Here is a 21,344-nt window from a genome sequence, read left to right on the forward strand (position 1 = left end):
GCCTAAAAAAACCTACATCGAGGTAAAAAAAAAAAAGAACCCTGTTTTGGACTTCAAAGAGGTAGGCTTCAGGCCCTAAACCATCATAGCAATTACAAACCATTTTCCGCACATAAACATTTGTTTAATATCGATTTTTTCTTTAGAGCTTTAATCTTAGCAAGATTTACTGTCTTGCTTCCTAGAACGTTGGAAAGGAGTGGTCACATATAGTTTCTTATGGTTTATTTGGATTATGGACATTTGAATTTTCGGAACTCCAGTGCATGTACTTTTAGTACTTGCCAGGCTTCCTGACATTCTGAATTGATATCTACTTACTGGCCTGAAGTCCCAAATCAATTTACAGATATATCCATGAGTTAGACTCTATTAAATTTTTGATTGCCATTAGCAAGTATTGGGTTTCTACTGGGTTATTTTATTTTTTATTTTAAATATAATATAATATAATATAAAGTAATGTAATGTAATGTAATGTAATGTAATGTAATGTGATGTGATGTAATGTAATATGATGTAATGCAATGCGATGCAAAGCAATGCAATGCAATACAATGCAATACAATGCAATACAATACAATACAATACAATACAATACAATACAATATTTTATTATTATTTATTTTAATCTCCATTTATTGAATTATCCAGGGGTGGAATTCAACTGGTTCGGACTGGATCACGCACACCTGTATGGTGATTTGCAGTGGTTCGCCAAACTGGTAAAAACCACCCTTGGTTGGCCCCTCCCACCCACCCCTGCCCGCTCGCTGCTCACCCCTTCTGCTCTGTCTGTCTGCCTGAGAAAGAGGAGAAGACCTGGCTGAACTTTTCTTCCTCCCTTTGCAGCGAAGGGAAGGGAGCCTGCTTGGAAGGAAGCTGCGGCAGCCTGCCTTTAAAGTACTTTGACCCCCGGGAGGGAGGGAGGAGGGACCATAAAGGGACAGACCGCAGTGGCTGCCTTCTGAGGGAGAAGAGTTCAGCTTCTCTCTGCAGCAGCATTCAATGTAGCTGCTTCTCTCCTATTTCTCGGGCTCATACACCCAGAGCAAACATGAGAAAGAGGCAAGAAGCAGCCAAATTAAATCCTGCAGCAGAGAGAATCTGAACTTTTCTCCCTCCATTCACAATGGAGTTGCTGCAGCCTGTCCCTTTAAGGTAGTCCCAGGGAGGGAGGAGGCGAGGTGGGACCATAAAAGGAGCAGCAGCTCCGCTATGAATGGAGGGAGAAAAGTTCGGCTTCTCTCTGCCACAGCATTCAATGTGGCTGCTTCTCTCCTCTCCTCTGGCTCATACACACAGAACAAACATGAGAAGGAGACGAGAAGCAGCCACGTTGAATACTAGAAGACTTGGCCGAACTTTTCTATCGGTTCTGTGGGTGTGGCTTGATGGGTGTGGCTCGATGGGGTGGTGCCACCCCACCTTGCCATGTGTGATGTCAAATTGGCCATGCCCACTCAGTCACATGATTCCCCCACCAAGCCAGACTATTATTGTTCTATTATTTTTTTCACTGGCACAGCAAGCAACAATGTTTGAGGGTAAGTCAGTAATAAGTAAGAAAGATGGCACCCTACATTCAGGAAGAAGATAAATATGCCACATTGCAACATTTCTGAGTAATTGAAGAGGTATGGTACAATTTTAGAGCTTTAATCTTAGCAAGATTTACTGTCTTGCTTCTAGAACGTTGGAAAGGAGTGGTCACATATAGTTTCTTATGGTTTATTTGGATTATCGACATTTGAATTTTTGGAACTCCAGTGCATGTACTTTAGTACTTGCCAGGCTTCCTGACATTCTGAATTGATATCTACTTACTGGCCTGAAGTCCCAAATCAATTTACAGATATATCCATGAGTTAGACTCTATTAAATTTTTGATTGCCATTAGCAAGTATTGGGTTTCTACTGGGTTATATTATTTTTTATTTTAAATATAATATAAAGTAATGTAATGTAATGTAATGTAATGTAATGTGATGTGATGTAATGTAATATGATGTAATGCAATGCGATGCAAAGCAATGCAATGCAATACAATGCAATACAATGCAATACAATACAATACAATACAATACAATACAATACAATACAATACAATACAATACAATACAATATTTTATTATTATTTATTTTAATCTCCATTTATTGAATTACCCAGGGGTGGAATTCAACTGGTTCGGACTGGATCACGCACACCTGTATGGTGATTTGCAGTGGTTCGCCAAACTGGTAAAAACCACCCTGGTTGGCCCCTCCCACCCACCCCTGCCCGCCGCTGCTCACCCTTCTGCTCTGTCTGTCTGCCTGAGAAAGAGGCAAGAAGCAGCCAAATTAAATCCTGCAGCAGAGAGAATCTGAACTTTTCTCCCTCCATTCACAATGGAGTTGCTGCAGCCTGCCTTTAAAGTACTTTGACCCCGGGAGGGAGGAGGGACCATAAAGGGACAGACTGCAGTGGCTGCCTTCTGAGGGAGAAGAGTTCAGCTTCTCTGCAGCAGCATTCAATGTAGCTGCTTCTCTCTCCTCTGGCTCATACACACAGAACAAACATGAGAAAGAGGAGAAGACCTGGCTGAACTTTTCTCCTCCATTCACAATGGAGTTGCTGCAGCCTGCCTTTAAAGTACTTTGACCCCGGGAGGGAGGAGGGACCATAAAGGAGCAGCAGCTCCGCTATGAATGGAGGGAGAAAAGTTCGGCTTCTCTCTGCAGCAGCATTCAATGTAGCTGCTTCTCTCCTATTTCTCGGGCTCATACACCCAGAGCAAACATGAGAAAGAGGCAAGAAGCAGCCAAATTAAATCCTGCAGCAGAGAGAATCTGAACTTTTCTCCCTCCATTCCCAATGGAGTTGCTGCAGCCTGCCTTTAAAGTACTTTGACCCCGGGAGGGAGGGAGGAGGGACCATAAAGGGACAGACTGCAGTGGCTGCCTTCTGAGGGAGAAGAGTTCAGCTTCTCTGCAGCAGCATTCAATGTGGCTGCTTCTCTCTCCTCTGGCTCATACACACAGAACAAACATGAGAAAGAGGAGAAGACCTGGCTGAACTTTTCTCCTCCATTCACAATGGAGTTGCTGCAGCCTGTCCCTTTAAGGTAGTCCCAGGGAGGAGGAGGGACCATAAAGGGACAGACTGCAGTGGCTGCCTTCTGAGGGAGAAGAGTTCAGCTTCTCTCTGCCACAGCATTCAATGTAGCTGCTTCTCTTCTTTTCTCAGGCTCATACACCCAGAGCAAACATGAGAAAGAGGAGAAGACCTGGCTGAACTTTTCTTCCTCCCTTTGCAGCGAAGGGAAGAGAGCCTGCTTGAAGGAAGCTGCGGCAGCCTGCCTTTAAAGTACTTTGACCCCGGGAGGGAGGAGGGACCATAAAGGGACAGACTGCAGTGGCTGCCTTCTGAGGGAGAAGAGTTCAGCTTCTCTCTGCCACAGCATTCAATGTAGCTGCTTCTCTCTCCTCTGGCTCATACACACAGAACAAACATGAGAAGGAGACGAGAAGCAGCCAAATTAAATCCTGCAGCAGAGAGAATCTGAACTTTTCTTCCTCCCTTTGCAGCGAAGGGAAGAGAGCCTGCTTGAAGGAAGCTGCAGCCTGCCTTTAAAGTACTTTGACCCCTGGGAGGGAGGGGGCCGGGGGGACCATAAAGGGAGCAGCAACTCCACTATGAATGGAGGGAGAAAAGTTTGGCTTCCCTCTGCCACAACATTCAATGTGGCTGCTTCTCTCCTCTGGCTCATACACACAGAACAAACATGAGAAGGAGACGAGAAGCAGCCAAATTAAATCCTGCAGCAGAGAGAATCTGAACTTTTCTCCTCCATTCACAATGGAGTTGCTGCAGCCTGCCTTTAAAGTACTTTGACCCCGGGAGGGAGGAGGGACCATAAAGGGACAGACCGCAGTGGCTGCCTTCTGAGGGAGAAGAGTTCAGCTTCTCTGCAGCAGCATTCAATGTAGCTGCTTCTCCTCTCCTCTGGCTCATACACACAGAACAAACATGAGAAGGAGACGAGAAGCAGCCACGTTGAATACTAGAAGACTTGGCCCAACTTTTCTATCGGTTCTGTGGGTGTGGGTTGATGGGTGTGGCTCGATGGGTGTGGCTTGATGGGTGTGGCTCGATGGGGTGGTGCCACCCCACCTTGCCATGTGTGATGTCAAATTGGCCATGCCCACTCAGTCACATGATTCCCCCACCAAGCCACGCCCACAGAACCAGTAGGGGAAAAAAAATTGAATGCCACCCCTGGAATTGCCTAATTATTATAGTTGACCTTGTTTGGTTTATGACCATTCATTCATTTTGTCATTCATTCACTGGAAACCTTTTGTCAGTACTGAATTAACTCGTCTATTTTAACTCCCAAGATGGAAGTCCGGTATCAACTCATCAAACATAAATCCATTTATTCATTCAGCCAATCAGTTAATTAATGATTTGTTTTCTCCCACTAGCAGTACTTCCAAGAGTGATCATTGGTTATACATTACTCTGGAGAAATGGCAGTAGTAAAAAGGAGATTTCTCTGTGATTGTCACTTGGTCATTCTGCTAATGTGTCATCTGGATTCTTTTGGGTTGTCCTGATTTGTTTTCACAGTAACAGAGTTGGAAGGGACCTTGGAGGTCATTTAGTCCAACCCCCTGCTCACGCAGAAGACCTGTACTAGGGATTCGAACTGCCAACCTTTCTGATTGACAAGCTCAGTATCTTAGCCACTGAGCCACCAAGCCAGACTATTATTGTTCTATTATTTTTTTTTCACTGGCACAGCAAGCAACAATGTTTGAGGGTAAGTCAGTAATAAGTAAGAAAGATGGCACCCTACATTCAGGAAGAAGATAAATATGCCACATTGCAACATTTCTGAGTAATTGAAGAGGTATGGTACAATTTTAGAGCTTTTTAAGCAAAAAAAAAAAAAAATTGGGGTAGTTGAAGATCAACATCAAAAAAACAGAAGTATATATTGAATAATCTCACTTCCATGGTTGCTGCAAAAGCAGAAGCTTCCAAATTATGAATAGGAATAGGAATCCAAGTGTAAAAATTAAGTTTATTTTCTTACCTCTACTGTTCTGTAATTTGATATGAAGGAGCCTTTGGGTTAAATCTGCTGCTGAAAGGAAAGTTAACTCCTATTTGAAGAACACATTTTAAAGGAAAATTGAAGGTATACAGCAGGGGTGTCCAAAGTTTTTTGAGTGAGGGCCAAATACAGAAAAATAAGCAAAGGCCCGGGCCACCGGGGGGGGGGGGGGGGTAAAATTTTTTGTACCAGTTCTGTGGGGGTGGCTTATTTTGGGGTGTGGCTTGGTGGTCATGTGACTGGTGGGCGTGGCTAACTCCTCATGTGACTGAGTGGATGTGGCTATGGGCATAGAAACCTAAATACATAGAGACCTAAATACTGACAGCGGCTACCAGTAATCCTCGGCTTGCAACCACTCATTTAGCGACCAATACAACAGCACTGAAAAAAGTGACTTACCACCAGTCTTTGCATTTATGACCTTCGCAGCATCCCCAGTTACATCAAAAGTCAAGCTTTTAGCAACCAGCATGTATTTACTGGGATTTTCCGTCCGTCCGCGAACTCTCTTCCCACTGAGGGAGACACAGCAGCCAATGGAGGGACTCCGGGAGGCCCAGGCGAGGCCCGCACCGCCTCGCAGCCACTCAGGTGTGCCACGCGCTCCCACCCAGGCCAGAAAGGGACGGGCTAACTAGGGGCGAGAGTGGCGGGCACCGCCCCTCCTCCGAACGCCGAGTGGCGGCGCGCGGAGCGGCAGCGCGGCGGCCAATGGGAGCGGGCGAGCTCGCCGCCACGGGCCGCACACGGGCCCGCGGCTGAGGTAAAGCGGAGCGCAGTGGCGGGCGCCGCGCGGCGCTGCCGGCGGCGCATGGGCGCAATGCCTTGCTGCGACCGCACGTGGTGGGCCAGCAGAGGCGGGATGCCGGCGGCGGGCCTCGGCAGCTGCGCCGCCGACCCGGCCGGGCAGCGGTGACAGCCTGAGCCCGACAGCAGCAGCAGCAGCGCCACAGCAGCCGATCCTGCTGCGCTGGCGGAACGGCTGCTGTGCGGGCGGCAGGCGCCGAGAGGCCACGGCCACGCCGGCGACGGCGGCGCGCTGGCGGGATCGGCGGCGGCCCAGCTCAAACTCCTGCCCATGAACGACCAGATCCGGGAGCTGCAGACCATCATCCGCGACAGTAAGCGCCTGAGCGCTGCAGAGCGCCGCGCCCGGAGAGGATCCCGCGGGGCTGGGAAGCAGAGCGCCCGCCCGCCTGGCTTCCGGGCTGCAGCCCGTGGGGGCGATGGGCGTGCTGCCCGCCCGCCTCTTCCTCTGTCTGGTGGGCGGGCTGGAGCCATGGGCGCCCTGGGCGCCTACAGCCCAGTGGCGGAATGGCCGCCCGCAGCCCCGGTGGGCGGGATCGCCAGCGGAGCCACTCCGCATCTGCAACCGGCGGCGGCGGCTTCCTTGGGGCCAGGACAGGGCGCACCCACTGTCCACCGAGAATTTGCTGCGGGCCAATAAAACTGACCTGGGGGTCCTGGGCAGTTGACTGCCTGGTATACAGTATAAAGACTTTACTGGCTAATATTTTTAAAAAGTCATCTTTTGTATCTGAATTTTTGTCAAGCCCTTCCTGAGTTTTGCCAAGTCTCTTTACGGTACTATTTTAAAACTATTTTCTTTCTTTCTTTTTTTAAAAAAAATAATTTTTATTAAACAGTTTTGGTGTTTTTTTTTGAAAAACAAGAAAGAAATTTTTACAATTTTCTTCTTTTCAACAATTTTGCATCAGTAAACATTTTTTTACATATCCATTTTTCTCCCTTACTTCAATTTGCCATTTATACATATAGTTCATATATTGATTTATATACATAAAGATAACAGTGTACTCAATAGCGATCATATATTCTGTGTCTGTTCCATTTCCACTAGTATGTTACTGCATTTCAGCTCCTATATCTTCCTCATTTACTCTTTCCTTTCCTTTTATCCCTCTACTCTAACCATTCATACCATTTTTCCCATACCATATAATATTCTGTTTCCTCCTTTTCTTGTATTTTTGTAAGTTTGTCCATCTCCGCACACTCCAAAACTTTTCTAATCAAAATTTCTTCGGTTGGTATATTATTATTTTTCCAATTTTGTGTGTATATTATTCTTGCCGCTGTTGTAATATGTATAATTGAATATTATAAATTTTTTATCTTTGGAAGTATTTCTAATAAAAATATTTCTGGCTTCATCTCTATACGCTGTCTGGTTATCTCTTCTAACTGTATTCTAATTTTACTCCAATATTGTTTTGCTTTGGGGCACTTCCACCACATGTGGTAGAAACTATTTTCTAAGTGTTAAGTTAATCAATTGCAGCTTGAAAATTGGCAACACATTCTACAATGGGGATGTGGTTGTATGATAGATAATAATGGGACGGTATGCACCATGATTTGTCCTCTGGATCTTTGTCCAATGTTTTAACATCTTTTAGCTAGGAAGTTCTTGGAAGCATCTTTAGTTAGCATCATAAATGCTTTTGGAGGAAAGGCAAAAATCCTTCCTTGGCTAAAATTGCAATTATCGGATGTCTTTAAAAAACTTGCCCTGGATCCCTAAGAAACTAGCTTTTAGAGCAGGGGTCTCCAACCTTGGTCCCTTTAAGACTTGTGGACTTCAATTCCCAGAGTTCCTCAGCCAGCTTTACTGACTGAGGGACTCTGGGAGTTGAAGTCCACAAGTCTTAAAGGGATCAAGGTTGGAGACCCCTGTTTTAGAGGGAAATCTCTGACTTTTTAGGATTAGGTGATTGAGAAATTGGTGACTTCTCAAGTGCAGGCAGTCCTGGAAGAAGCAAATTTCAAACTGGTGGTGATTGAGGCTGCCTTGATTGATCTGATGGATGATCTTTGCTTGGGAATCGACAGTACTCTCTTGATTTTTCTTTTGATGGCATGTGAATCTCTCCAGCTAATTGAGATCATGTGTGCAGATTCATCTACAAGATCGCACCTTCACAAATGGCTTGATCTTTTTTAAAAAAAACCTGAAAAGTAGAAACAAGCTCAGATAAAAGCACACACATTTGCTTTTCTTTCTTTTTCATGAATTCCCTGTGGGATTTCTCCTTGTTTTTGAAATACACTTGTTCTTTTATTGATGCACACCAAGGCAAATACTAATTCTGTGCGCACTCCTCAAGTTTGATGAGACAGAGCGGTGTAATGGTTAGGGTGTTTGGCTGGTACTAAGGAGACAATAGGTTCTAGTAGTGCATCCTTAGCTATGGAATTTCACTGAGTGATTTGGGACCAGTCAATCAGCCCAACTAGCCTTTCTAGGACCTTGCTATGGGTGGAGGAACTATTTAATATGCTGCTTTAGCTCCTAAAGGAAAGGTGGGATAGGAATAATATATTTTATGGGTATCATGTAAGTGCCTCATTCTATTTACTAATATTAAGTATAGGTCACTCTGAATTTATTTATATGTTATTTATTTCTTAAATTTATATGGGCCCATCTCACCATCAAATGAAATGATCATGACCCAGCTCAGGAGAGGGTAGATTTTGCTCACAAGCCATTCCAAACACAGCACTTTACAGCCGAATATGTATCAACATGAAGCATGCATGTGCATGCGCACAGAGAGAGAGAGGGAGAGAGAGAGAGGAAGAGAGGAAGAGAGAAAGGGAGGGAGAAAGAGGAAGAGAGGGAGAGAGGGAGAGGGAGAGAGAGAGGAAGAGAGAGAGAGAGAGGGAGGAAGAGAGAGGAAGAGAGGGAGAGAGGGAGAGGGAGAGGAAGAGAGAGAGGAAGAGAAGGAGAGGGAGAGGGGGAGAGAGAGAGGAAGAGAGGGGGAGAGAGAGAGGTTGGGACGGGATCAAAACTTGCTTCCTACCATTGAGAATCAATATTTTCCTTTTGGACAATCTTCCACTGGTTTTTCAGGGGTGCCTCTACAATTGTTTTCTTTGGGCTATGCCGAAAAAGTTACCTGGCCCCTTTTCAATAATTTGAGCTTTTTGTGGGGAATCACCCTTTTATCTCTGCCTTTTCAGTTCTGGAAATTATAATACAATCGGCACTTTCCTCCTAGCAGAGGCAGCAAATTTGTTCTTGAGTCACAAATGCATCCTTCTGGAAAAGCTTTTTCACAAGCTCTCTGGATGGCGTGTGTGTTTAACATTATAGTCCCTTTGGGGACAATGTGATAGATCAGCCAGCTTTCCTTTCTTTTCTCTCCCTCCCCCCATTTCTTTTTCTTTTTTCTTTTCACAAGGCCTAGCATTCTTGCTAAGAATGGTCCTCTTTGAATAGAAGCACAGTGGAGTATTTTTTTTCACTGTCGGAGCGTTTTTGACCTTTGGTAGAGCAAAGAGGTCATTGCAAACTGGCCTGCTATAGGATTTCCAACAGGTAGCATGGCATAAACCTTTTAGAGTTTGAGATGGGCAAAACAATTCCATACATATTCATGCATTTTAAGTATGTTCCCTTCTTGTTAAATGCAATTAGAGTTTTAAAATATACAATGAAGAGACATAATAAAATTCAGTAGTCTTCAAGATAGCCTTTCAATAATTAAAACCCAGATTATCCCTCTGTGGATTTGTAATGGGATGTGGGAATGACCTTGGAAGACAGGGAGAAGAACTACAGCTAAGGCAATGTTGGATAATAACAATAGCAATAGTAGTGTTGTGACCGAGGCCCAAGTAGTGATTACCAAACACAATTCAGGCCTGAACAAACTTATTTTATTAAAACAGCTGAGAATTAATCCATTTTCAGCTTAGTCCAAAACAAATTCTTCATAAACAGTCCTTCGGCCTTATCACCAACCTTTGTTGTCTTTGGCATCCTGCGAAAGGCTTTTCTTGGCAAAACCCCCACAAAGTTCAAGAGACGCTGACAAGAAGAATGGAATCAGCATTGCTTTTCCACAAAGAACCCAACAGCTGTTGCTGCTCTTTTAAGCTTTATGGGAGTGGCCAATCATCTTCTGGCCTTACTCCCGAGTCGTCCTTTTTTCTTCAGCTGCTCTTACCTTCTGGCAGCTCTTCTCATGTGTGCACTAGGAACAGGATCCTCCTGTTTCTCTGCCTCTCTGCTGTCCACCTCTGGAGGCTCCAGAGTCCTTGCATCGCTCCCAGATGGCCCTGGACCCATCTCGTCTGGGCCTTCCCCGACTCCAGGACTGGCCCATGGTCCTCCCCAGCCTCCTCACTGTCTGACTCCGCTATCAGGTCTGCAGGCTGCTGGCGGACCACAACAATCAGTTGCACTTATATACCACTTTACAGTCTTCACTAAATGGTTTATAAAGTCAGCCGATTGCCCCCAACAATCTGGGTCCTCATTTTTTTTTTTGTTTACATTTATACCCCGCCCCTCTCCGAAGACTCAGGGTGGCTTACAGTGTATAAGGCAATTTTACTGACTTCGGAAGGATGGAAGGCTGAGTCAAGCCAGTCGGGATCGAATTGGGACCGAAATTGGGATGATCCAAGCGAGGGAGAGGAGGCACGTCTTGTTGAGTCTGTTTGGGATGAATTTGACCCTGTGGCTCCCGAGGACGTGGACAGGTTGTTGGGGAGGCTCCACGCCACTACATGTTTACTGGATCCGTGTCCTTCCTGGCTGGTGCTGGCCACTCAGGAGGTGACACGAGGCTGGCTCCAGAGGATTACAAATGCTTCTTTGTTGGAAGGGGTTTTCCCTGCCGTCTTGAAAGAGGCGGTGGTGAGACCCCTCCTTAAGAAGCCCTCTTTGGACCCGGCTATTTTGGGAAATTATCGGCCAGTCTCCAACCTTCGCTTTGTTGCGAAGGTTGTAGAGAGTGCTGTGGCGCGTCAGCTACCCCAATACCTGGAAGAATCTGTCTATCTAGACCCGTTCCAGTCCGGCTTCCGACCCGGTTACAGCACGGAGACAGCTTTGGTCGCATTGGTGGATGATCTCTGGAGGGCCAGGGACAGGGGTTATTCCTCTGCCCTGGTCCTATTAGACCTCTCAGCGGCTTTTGATACCATCGACCATGGTATCTTGCTGCGCCGGCTGGGGGGATTGGGAGTGGGAGGCACCGTTTATCGGTGGTTCTCCTCCTATCTCTCCGACCGGTCGCAGACGGTGTTGACAGGGGGGCAGAGGTCGACCGCGAGGGCCCTCACTTGTGGGGTGCCGCAGGGGTCGATTCTCTCGCCCCTTCTGTTCAACATCTACATGAAGCCGTTGGGTGAGATCATCAGTGGCTTTGGGGTGAAGTACCATCAGTACGCTGATGACACTCAGCTGTACTTCTCCACCCCAGGTCACCCCAATGAAGTTGTCGAAGTGCTGTCCCGGTGTTTGGAAGCCGTACGGGTCTGGATGGGGAGAAACAGGCCCAAGCCCAATCCCTCCAAGACGGAGTGGCTGTGGATGCCGGCATCTCGATTCAGTCAGCTGCAGCTGCAGCTGACTGTTGGAGGCGAGTTATTGGCCCCAAAGGATAGGGTGCGCAACTTAGGTGTCCTCCTGGATGAGCGGCTGTCGTTTGAAGACCATTTGACGGCCGACTCCAGGGGGGCCTTCTATCAGGTCCGCCTGGTTCGCAGTTGCGCCTTCCTTGATCGGGATGCCTTGTGCACAGTCACTCACGCACTGCTACCTCTCGCTTGGATTATTGTAATGCTCTCTACATGGGGCTCCCTTGAAGTGCACTCAAGGCTTCAGTTAGTCCAGAATGCAGCTGCGCGGGTGATAGAGGGAGTGTCGCTGCACTCCCATGTAACACCTCCTGCGCAGACTGCACTGGCTACCTGTGGCTTTTCGGGTGCACTTTAAGGTTTTGGTTATGACCTTTAAAGCGCCCATGGCTTAGGGCCTGGGTACTTACGGGACCGCCTGCTGTTACCATATGCCTCCCACCGACCCGCACGCCTCACAGAGAGGGACTTCTCAGGGTGCCGTCCGCCAAGCAATGTCGGCTGGCGGCCCCAGGGAAGGTCCTTCTGTGGGGCTCCTACACTCTGGAACGAACTTCCCCCGGGTTTACGCCAAATACCTGACCTTCGGACCTTTCGCCGCGAACTGAAGACACACCTTTTTATTCGTGCGGGGCTGGCTTAAATTTTATGGATTTTATAGTTTTTATTATTAATTTTAAATGGGGTTTTAGTTTCTATATTTTTTAAATTTTTAGGCAAATTATAATAAGTTTTTTAATCTTGCATTTTATATAATACTGTCTTGTCTGTTTTTATTTGCCTGTACACCGCCCTGAGTCCTTCGGGAGAAGGGCGGTATAAAAATCAAATAAATGAAATGAAATGAAATGAAATGAATTCCTGGCATTGGAATGAAGAGTTGGCCTGCAATACTGTCTTCTAACCACTGCATCACCACGGCTCATATCAGAAGATAAGAGGAAACTTAGCCCGTAGCAGGAATATGGGTGTGGCAAACATCTCAGAAAGGACCCTTCTCAGATTCTTGTGACAAGAGAGAAATACTTTCAGACTTGCAAGATTCTATTAATGTAACCTTACAATGAAGTAGAATTAATTCACCTGGGCATGCTTCCTTTCTGGACTACTTCGCAAGGCTGACAAAACTCATGCTCTATTTCTTTCCCAAAGGGTGTTATGGACATGTCTGTCATTTTGTTACAGGTAAGGATCTGTATTGTTTATTTCTTTTCCCTAAACTTTTTTAACCCTATGAACGTATATATTAATAATATTTTTTTGAAAAATTCCTACCCTATTCCTTTAATAGACTTTATATCATGCTTTGAAATTCAAGTCTTTTTTTTCTCTTCAGGCCAGATGTTTTATCCTCCTCTGCTAAATAATCTTGATGGGCTGCCGTGAGGGGGAAACAACTGTTAGTTTTAATATTACTCCTTATCTTTATTAAGGAGTGACATTGTAGACATCCTAATTCCCCACTATCAATGCTTTCTCTGTTCAGGTTTCTCCCTGTGTTTTCTTAGGAATCTTACCTTTTGCTGAAGAAGAACACAACACCAGCTAGCCCCCCATTTTGCTAATAAGGTTCTAGATGACATGTAATGAATATGCAGCTCAGGACGGAATCAGTCCGGGACCGCTTTGTGCTTTTAATCACAGTTGGAATGCATAACCATGCTCCACCTTTCAACCCTATCTCCATCACGCTGAGCCTGCGAGGCTGAGACTGCTAGACAGCTCAAAAGAGATTGCAGCTCAGATGTCCTGGAAAACAGCAAATCTCCCAGACCTGGCAGAATCCGTTACCATGAGAACTGCAGATATTTCCATTGTGATGGCTTGCTCCAGCAGCCATCTGTTACACCCATTTGATTAGGAAGTACAGTTCGGCTTGTACAGGATTTCCATCACACCTTATCCCATAGCAGTCTACAGGGATGGGGATGGTGGGACCGGCTGGCGTGGCGGTGGTGGTTGTGGAGGAGGTGGAGCGGCAGCGTTTGGAGATGACAAATGAGAAGGTCTTACACTGCAGTCATTTCCTGAGGCGTTTAATGAAATGCTACAAAGGAGGCACTTGAGGGACAATGGCATTTCTCGGAAGAAAAGATTCCGTAAGGGATCTCGAAAGGGATTAGCTTTCCCATGTTAGAAAAGAAGATCAGCCTAGAAATGAACTGTATTTAGTAATCCGTCACACTTGTCTTAGAGAAGAGGCCCGAATCTCCTGAAAACGCATTGCCATTGTAGGTGGGTGATTAATCAGGATATTAGCTGAGTTACGATTCGGTACAGGAACTCCCAGCTTCTAAGAAATTATATTATGTTTGGTTTCTTTTGAAAAATGAAAAAAAAGGGCGGGGGACTGCAAATAAACAAATGACACATTACTGTTTAATCGAAGACATTTTTTAAATGTATGAAAAGGGCTGGGATGATGCACTTTTATTCAGGTCAAGTCCGTAATTCTCTTCTCTTCTCTTCTCTTCTCTTCTCTTCTCTTCTCTTCTCTTCTCTTCTCTTCTCTTCTCTTCTTTTCTCTCCTCTCCTCTCCTCTCCTCTCCTCTCTTCTCCTCCCCTCCCCTCTCCTCTCATGAACAATGGACTCTTTAGGATTGTAAGCAGGGATATGGATGTATCTGGGATTGCATGTGAGGCATTCTGAGTGCAAAGCACCAACACTCCCCTCTCCCACCCCCCCTTTTCTTTCTTCAGGTATCAAACTTAAGATTTAGTGCAGAAGACATACAATTCTGTCCATCGTAGGTCAAATTGTAATTTGCACTTCTAATGACAAGCAGGAAAAGGGAGGGCTCTTGCCTTCTTTTCATGAAGCTTTATTTACTTTGTGGATATTTGTTTTTCTTTTGCTTGCAGAAGATTCAAATAGGACAAAGGCAGTTTTCTGAATAGTCAATTTACAAATCACTGTATCAAAAGGCCTTGCATAAAAGGACATCCTAACCCCATTGCTTTAAGTTTGATTGCAGAGTATTGCTGTACATAATTCACCAGATTGCATCCTGTCTCAATATGATTATTTCTAACATTTACCTCCTTGAGAAGGTAACCAAATTGTACGCTAGTTATGAAATTCTGGCACAATCCATTCTTGGTGTGTCTGTGTGTCTGTGTATCTGTGTGTGCATCTCAGAAATCCTTACACATTCAGTAGACTTAAATAAAACAGGTTCAGCCTGCAATTCGAGACCCACTGTCAAGCAGAGCGGGTGTAAACATTTGTTTGGAAATAAGTCTTCTTGAATTGATAGGACATTATTGAATAGACATTGTGGAGGAGTCTGATGGTCTTTTTGGAAAATTGGATCATCTGGAAATCAGGCATATTTTCAAACAGTCTTGCCATGCTTGGGGGACCTCTATGGGGAGAAGCATTTTTTTCAACCTTGCTTCTTTCAGATGTGTTGAAGCTACAATCTTCAGCGTTTCTAGCCAATGTGCCAGAATAGTTACTATTTATTTATTTATGAAAATTTACTGGTATGTAGCCGCCTACTCACTCACAGCAACTTTAGGCAGCTTACAAACAGTAAAAGCACAACATAGAAAACAAACAAACAAACAAACAAACAAACAAACAAACAAACAAACAGCACTACCCATCACCCACCATCCTGGTGACAGCACACGATTCAAGCCATTTGATGGGGTCCTTCACACTCTGAGTTCCCTAGGACCGCTGGCACAACCACAACTTCAGGGCCTTCCAAAAGACTGTCAAAATGGGGGCCAGTTTAATTTCTGCAGTGTTGATGTTCCAAAGGGAGGGAGCCACCACGGAGAAGGCCTTTCTTCCGGGTCCTACCAGATGTACCTTCTTAGGGGATGGACCCCACAACATTCCTTGCTTCCCTGCTCTAGTGGGTCAGGTGGATGTGACCAACAAGAGATGGTCCACCCCCTCAGTATTTTGAGAACTGCAGCATAAATACATTTGGAGGCCAACAAGTGGGGGTTGAGTTTGGCAATTGTTTGTTACTGAGGACAGAATTAAAAAAAAAATACCACCACCCAAATTATTTGGAAAAATTGTCTGGGCTTTCTGTATGTGTGTGTAAAAAACCCAATCTGAAGATATATTACTTTAATTCTCTTTAAACCATACTACAGGAAGTTAATTAATCCTTACAACAGGGAAAAGATTGGCAGATCGATCTGTGTTCTCCATAATTTTAATTATAAACAAACCCTGTAATTAGTATCTCATTTCACCTCAGCTGACTAGTAAATACCATCCTTGGAGTTAAAATACATTAGTGAGAGTCACGTTGTACCCCGGGGGATCCCACAGTGCCTCAGAAAGTTGCGGAAAGATCAGTAAGGGGAGATGAGCTTCTTCATTATCAATGGCTATTAGGAATGGTGAGCCTCAAAGGGCCTCTTCATTGCTTATGTAGCAAGAAGAGATCAGGGAATTAAAAGGGGATTGCTACTTATGTATTATATAATTATACCCTTTCTCTAAGGCAGGAGTGGGGGACTATGGCCTTTTTATGACTTGTGGGCTTCAGCTCCCAGAATTCCTGAGCCAGCCATGCTGTGAGCTGACAACCACAAGTCATAAAGGTGCCCTAGTTCCCCACCTCTGCTCTAAGGTATCCAAGTGGGTACATACACTGCTGTCCTTTCCACCAAATCTGAGAGGTATGTTAAGCTAAGCAGCAGTGATCTGTAGGAGGTGTGGAGTAATCATTTATGCTGGTTCACTCATGATGCTTAATGAATGGAGAAGACCATCTCTGCATGCCCAAGTTTGGTGGTGAACCAGAGGGAACGTGCACTACATCACTGAATCATAATTGAAAGGGATCCAAGGAATAATTGAATCCAACACTGCCAGATTTACTACACTCTACAGATGACTATCCCTTTCTCTTTCAAAACCTCCACTAATGGGAAAAACACCCTTCCAAGAAGTAAACTGTTCCATTGCTTAACAACTCTTACTATCAAGATGTTCTTGTTAATGTCTAATCTGGAGCTTCATCCTTGAAGTTTCTTCTAGTTAGTTTTAGTCTTACCCTTTGGAGTAAGTGAGTACAAGTCTGAACCTTCTACGATAACAGTTCTTCAGATATTTGAAGATCCCTATCATGTCCCCTCTCTCCCACTTTTTCAAGCTCAGTTTAACTGTTTCTCATAGGATTTGATTTCCAGTCTTTCCCCATTTTGGTAGCTCTTCTCTGGACGTGCTCCAGTTATCAATGTCCTTCATGAGGACAGATACCTACTGCCTGTGTATCTACTTACCTACTTTATTACTTATAATAAGCAGTTTCCTCACATGATTGGGCCTGGATGATATGCTTCCACTATTTTACCAGGGTTATTTCTTGGCCTGAGTTCCCAAAAAAGAATGCCAAGCTGGAATGATAGGTCATTTCTATCAGAGTTTCTTGCAAAAATCAAATCCAGAAGCACAGATAAACTGATTCATCAGGATTCATTAACTTCTTTATATACATAATAACAGATGAAGTAAATTTTACAATATCAATAGCTGAGTTCTTTCAACGTGGTAACAAGTAGAGAGATCAGTTTCCAGTTTCATTTCAGCAGACAGACCAGGCTAGTTTCATTTTAGATCTGAACACAGAGCAGGCAAGCAAATCCAGACTTTTTTAGTTTCTGTTTCAGAGCTTCTGCACAGACTCAGTCGCCTAAGCCATGCCCAGACTTCTTAAGTTTCTATTTCCAAAACACGCCCCATTGGCTGACCTGTTACCATGCCTTCCCATTGGCTGATCTATTCCAGTCCATGAATATCATACTCTGACAATTTCTAAAAAGAGGAGTTGAAAGGGAACTTCCCTTTAGAAAAAAAACACCAAACTTTGGGCTAAGAGGGTCTCAACTTTTATGTAAGGGTAAAGGGAGGGGAATCTGCTAATTGGTTGAGATGTGCTAGGAATGTCTGGAAATTTCAACTAATTAAAGTGCAAAGCATATGCAGAGGTGGGTTTCAGCAGGTTCTGACCAGTTCTGGAGAACCAGTAGTGGAAATTTTCAGTAGTTCAGAGAACCGGTAGTAAAAATTCTGACTGGCCCCACCCTCATCTATTCTCTGCCTTTGGAGTCCCAGCTGATCGGAAAGAAATGGGGATTTTGCAGTAACCTTCTGCTGGAGTGGGGTGGGAATGGAGATTTTACAGTATCCTTCCCATGCCACGCCCAAGCCACACCCACAGAACCAGTAGTAAATTTTTTTGAAACCCATCACTGATACGGTACAAAGATCAAATGGTTATCCTGAAAGGTGTATATAGGTTGCTATTGCTTACAAACTCAGTTTAAAGCAGTATTTCTCAAACTTGGCAATTCTAAGATGTGTGGACTCCAACTCTCAGAATTCCCCATGTGGCTGGGGAATTCTGGGAGTTGATGTCCATACATCTTAAAAATTTCCAAATTTGAAAAACATTTATCTAGTCTATAAAACATGTTCCTTTGGGTCTTTGCAAATCTCCTTCTCACAGGTTTTTAAAAATTTGTAAATACATTGCTTTTGTTGGGCTTTCACTGCTAATTGATTTTAATATCCTTATTTTTTTAAAAAGCAAATGTTTTTAATTTTCTTCTTTAGAGGCTAGAGTATTCTCTAAAAGTTGAGCTGCAAACCTTATTACGCAGCGCGATTTGTTTTACCTTCATGTAAATGGAGGTATTATGTTTGGCAAACTATGGTTTTGTGGCTTTTTAAGCAACATATGGTTCAACAGATTGGTTCTAGTGGTGTATTGTGTCAAGCCAGGGAGAGTTGCATGGTTAACTGTTATTTGAAGCTGGGCTTTCTAATGTAATTTTCTAGGCCACAACCTCCAAACCAGGTTTTAAGTTTTCTTTGCTGGTTCCATGAAGGTTTTGTTTGGTCTTCAAAAAGGGGCCAAGAGAATGTAGCAAATTAGGGATGTTATTAAGTGACAGTCTGCTTACAGGGAAATCTCTGAGGGGTTTATCAATCTGCTACCAACCCACCTTCCATTGAGGACCTGTATACTGCACAAGTCAAAAAAAGGGCTGTGAAAATATTTACAGACCCCTCACATCTTGGACACAAACTGTTTCAATTCCTACCCTCAAAATGATGCTACAGAGCACTGCACACCAGAACAACTAGACACAAGAACAGTTTCTTCCCGAACGCCATCACTCTGCTAAACAAATAATTCCCTCAACACTGTCAGACTATTTACTAAATCTGCACTACTATTAATCTTCTCATTGTTCCCATCACCCATCTCCTTCCACTTATGACTGTGTTGCTTGTATCCTTACAATTTATATTGATATTGTTTCCTGATTGCTTATTTTTATCCTATGACTATTAAATGTTGTACCTTAGAATTCTTGATGATTCTTAGATTCTTGTATCTTTTCTTTTATGTACACTGAGAGCATATGCACCAAGACAAATTCCTTGTGTGTCCAATCACACTTGTCCAATAAAAAATTCTATTCATTTTATTCATTAATATGTGCAGTTCTGTTTATACACTGAAACACCAGGGATGTCTACAGGGTGTAGTGCTGGTCAAAAACCTAGGTATGTCTGCAGGTCAAAAGAGTCACGTTGACAGCTATGAGGTTGAGATCAAAACTTTGCCTGTTTATTAAATGCATTGACCATACCCTGAGGACATCCCTGACAGGATATCTGATTATTTTTTAAGCTAAAATACTGTACCACACGTTGATCTAAAGATCTCCAGTCCATGTCCACATCATGACAGAATAACAGAGCTGAAAGGGCGAGGCCTTCTAGTCCAACCCATTGCTCAAGCAGGAAACGCTATACCATTTCAGACAAATGGTTGTCCAATCTCTTCTTAAAAAACTTCCAGTGTTGGAACATCCCCAACTACTGGAGGCAAATTGTTCCTCATTATGAAAAAGTTTGTGCAATCTAAAATTGGTTAGTCCTCTTTTAAATGTACAATCTCCTAACGCTGCAATCCTTATCACAATTTGATGGTGTTGATCAGTGCCAAACAAGCAAAACCAAGGCAGTTTCCCCTCTAATAAGAAGCTTTCCATTCCCACCGTGCCTGAAGCCTGAATGCCAGAATGGCCCAAAACAGGAGTCCCCACTTTTGACAGGCAGCAGCTGCATGGAAGCCTTTAAAACAATGAATGCCATTCAATCTCATCCAGCATTGCACCTTCACATAATGGTGCCTTTGTTAAGCAAAGCTTTTATAAGGGTAGTGCCGCCTCCCCCTTCCGCCTCCAAGCTAGACTCTGAAGTACGTTTTTAAAATAAAGGTTAAGTACCTGAGGCATGAAGAGTTGACATACAAAAGAATCTAAAGTAAATGTATCATTCATTGGCCACAAATGAAAGCTGGGCCTTTGGGTACCGCCTCAACACATGAAGATGAAGAGCCAGACTAGCCAGAATAAACGTATACATGGCAAATTTCCTTCACCCCCAAGACTTCTCTTCAGCTGGACAATTTGCACTCAATGTAGCTTTCTCTGAAGCCATCTCATGAGGTTCTGCATTTCTTCTCCATATTCAGGGGCTTTAGAAAGTTCAAGCAGAACATGGGTTGAAAGATCTAGGTTGTAAGAAGTCAATGGGATTTAACAGTCTCTACCTGAATTAATCCTTCTGGCTGGTTTATAGATAAGGATGATGCATCAGTGAAGAAGCAGAAGACATTTGCTGGGCAAAACTGAGAGGGTAGTCATGAGAGCACATTTTTAAAAATCTTCTTTTGTGCAAACAGTGAAGAAATTCCTGTCAGAACTTCTGAGTCACTGAGCCCTTGGATGTCATTGACTGAAATGTTTAGGCCTGAGTTTCTCAATCTCTGCAACTTTAAGACATGTGGACTTCGACTCCCAAAATTCCCCAGTGAGTCTGCTGACTAGGGAATTCTGGAAGTTGAATTCCATACATCTTACCATCACTGAAGATGAAAAACATAAATTTAGACTCTGAGCATCTCTGGCCACAGGCATTGGGGTTATATAGAGAGCAAGTGTGGCAGAAAGTCATACAGAAAAAAATGGATTTAGGAAATATATGGCCTGTTTTTATGTTAGTTGTTATTATTTGTATGCGAGTGGCATTTTTGAGAGATGAGGGCTTTATAAAGAAATGATTAAGAAATAATATCCACATTTTGGTTCTTAAATGCTTGTTGGAAGAAATATCCATCTGGGTTCAGTTCCAAGTGGGGACAAAGACACTGGAAACATGGAGACTGCTTGGAAAGATGGTTTAATGGGGGTCAGGATCACATGGCTTGAGTTCCTGAACAGAAAAGGGCTGAGATCCTGTCTGCTCCCTGGCTTTATGCTTTTTCTGAGCTTTGAATTTCCTGGGGCACAAGAAGAGTACCCTGATTGGCTGTCAGACTCCCAGGGGGTGGGGGGTCTTAGCTAACATTGTAGGTTGTCCCTCAAGCTTGCCTGAGCCTTGCCATGTGGTGAGTTTCTGTTCTATTGTGTTGCAAACGATGGTCCATTGAGGAAGGTGGGGGGGTTGAGTGAGCTTGGCTGAAGCTTTAATGGCCCATTGACAAAGGTGGGGGGTGGCAGGAAGTTGAAGGGAGCTGCTTTGTCTTTAAAACATGTTTCTCCATTTCTCATCCAGGGAAATATATTCTGCCTTTTTAAATATTTTCTAAAATATTTCATTCTTCTAGGAGGGGGGTGGGTGCTAAATTCCTACATAATTCTCTCTCTCTCCTCTCCCTCTCGCCCTCCTTCTGTCCCCTCCCTCTCTCTCCTTACTGGTTGCCCAACTCCAGTAACTGGAGTAAATAGTAAAATCTGGAGTCATTCAACATATTGAGAGGCAGAAAAAACAATCCTTGGATGCAGGAA

This window comes from Ahaetulla prasina, chromosome 2 (assembly GCF_028640845.1).
Source record: "Ahaetulla prasina isolate Xishuangbanna chromosome 2, ASM2864084v1, whole genome shotgun sequence".
NCBI classification, from domain to species: Eukaryota; Metazoa; Chordata; class Lepidosauria; order Squamata; family Colubridae; genus Ahaetulla; species Ahaetulla prasina.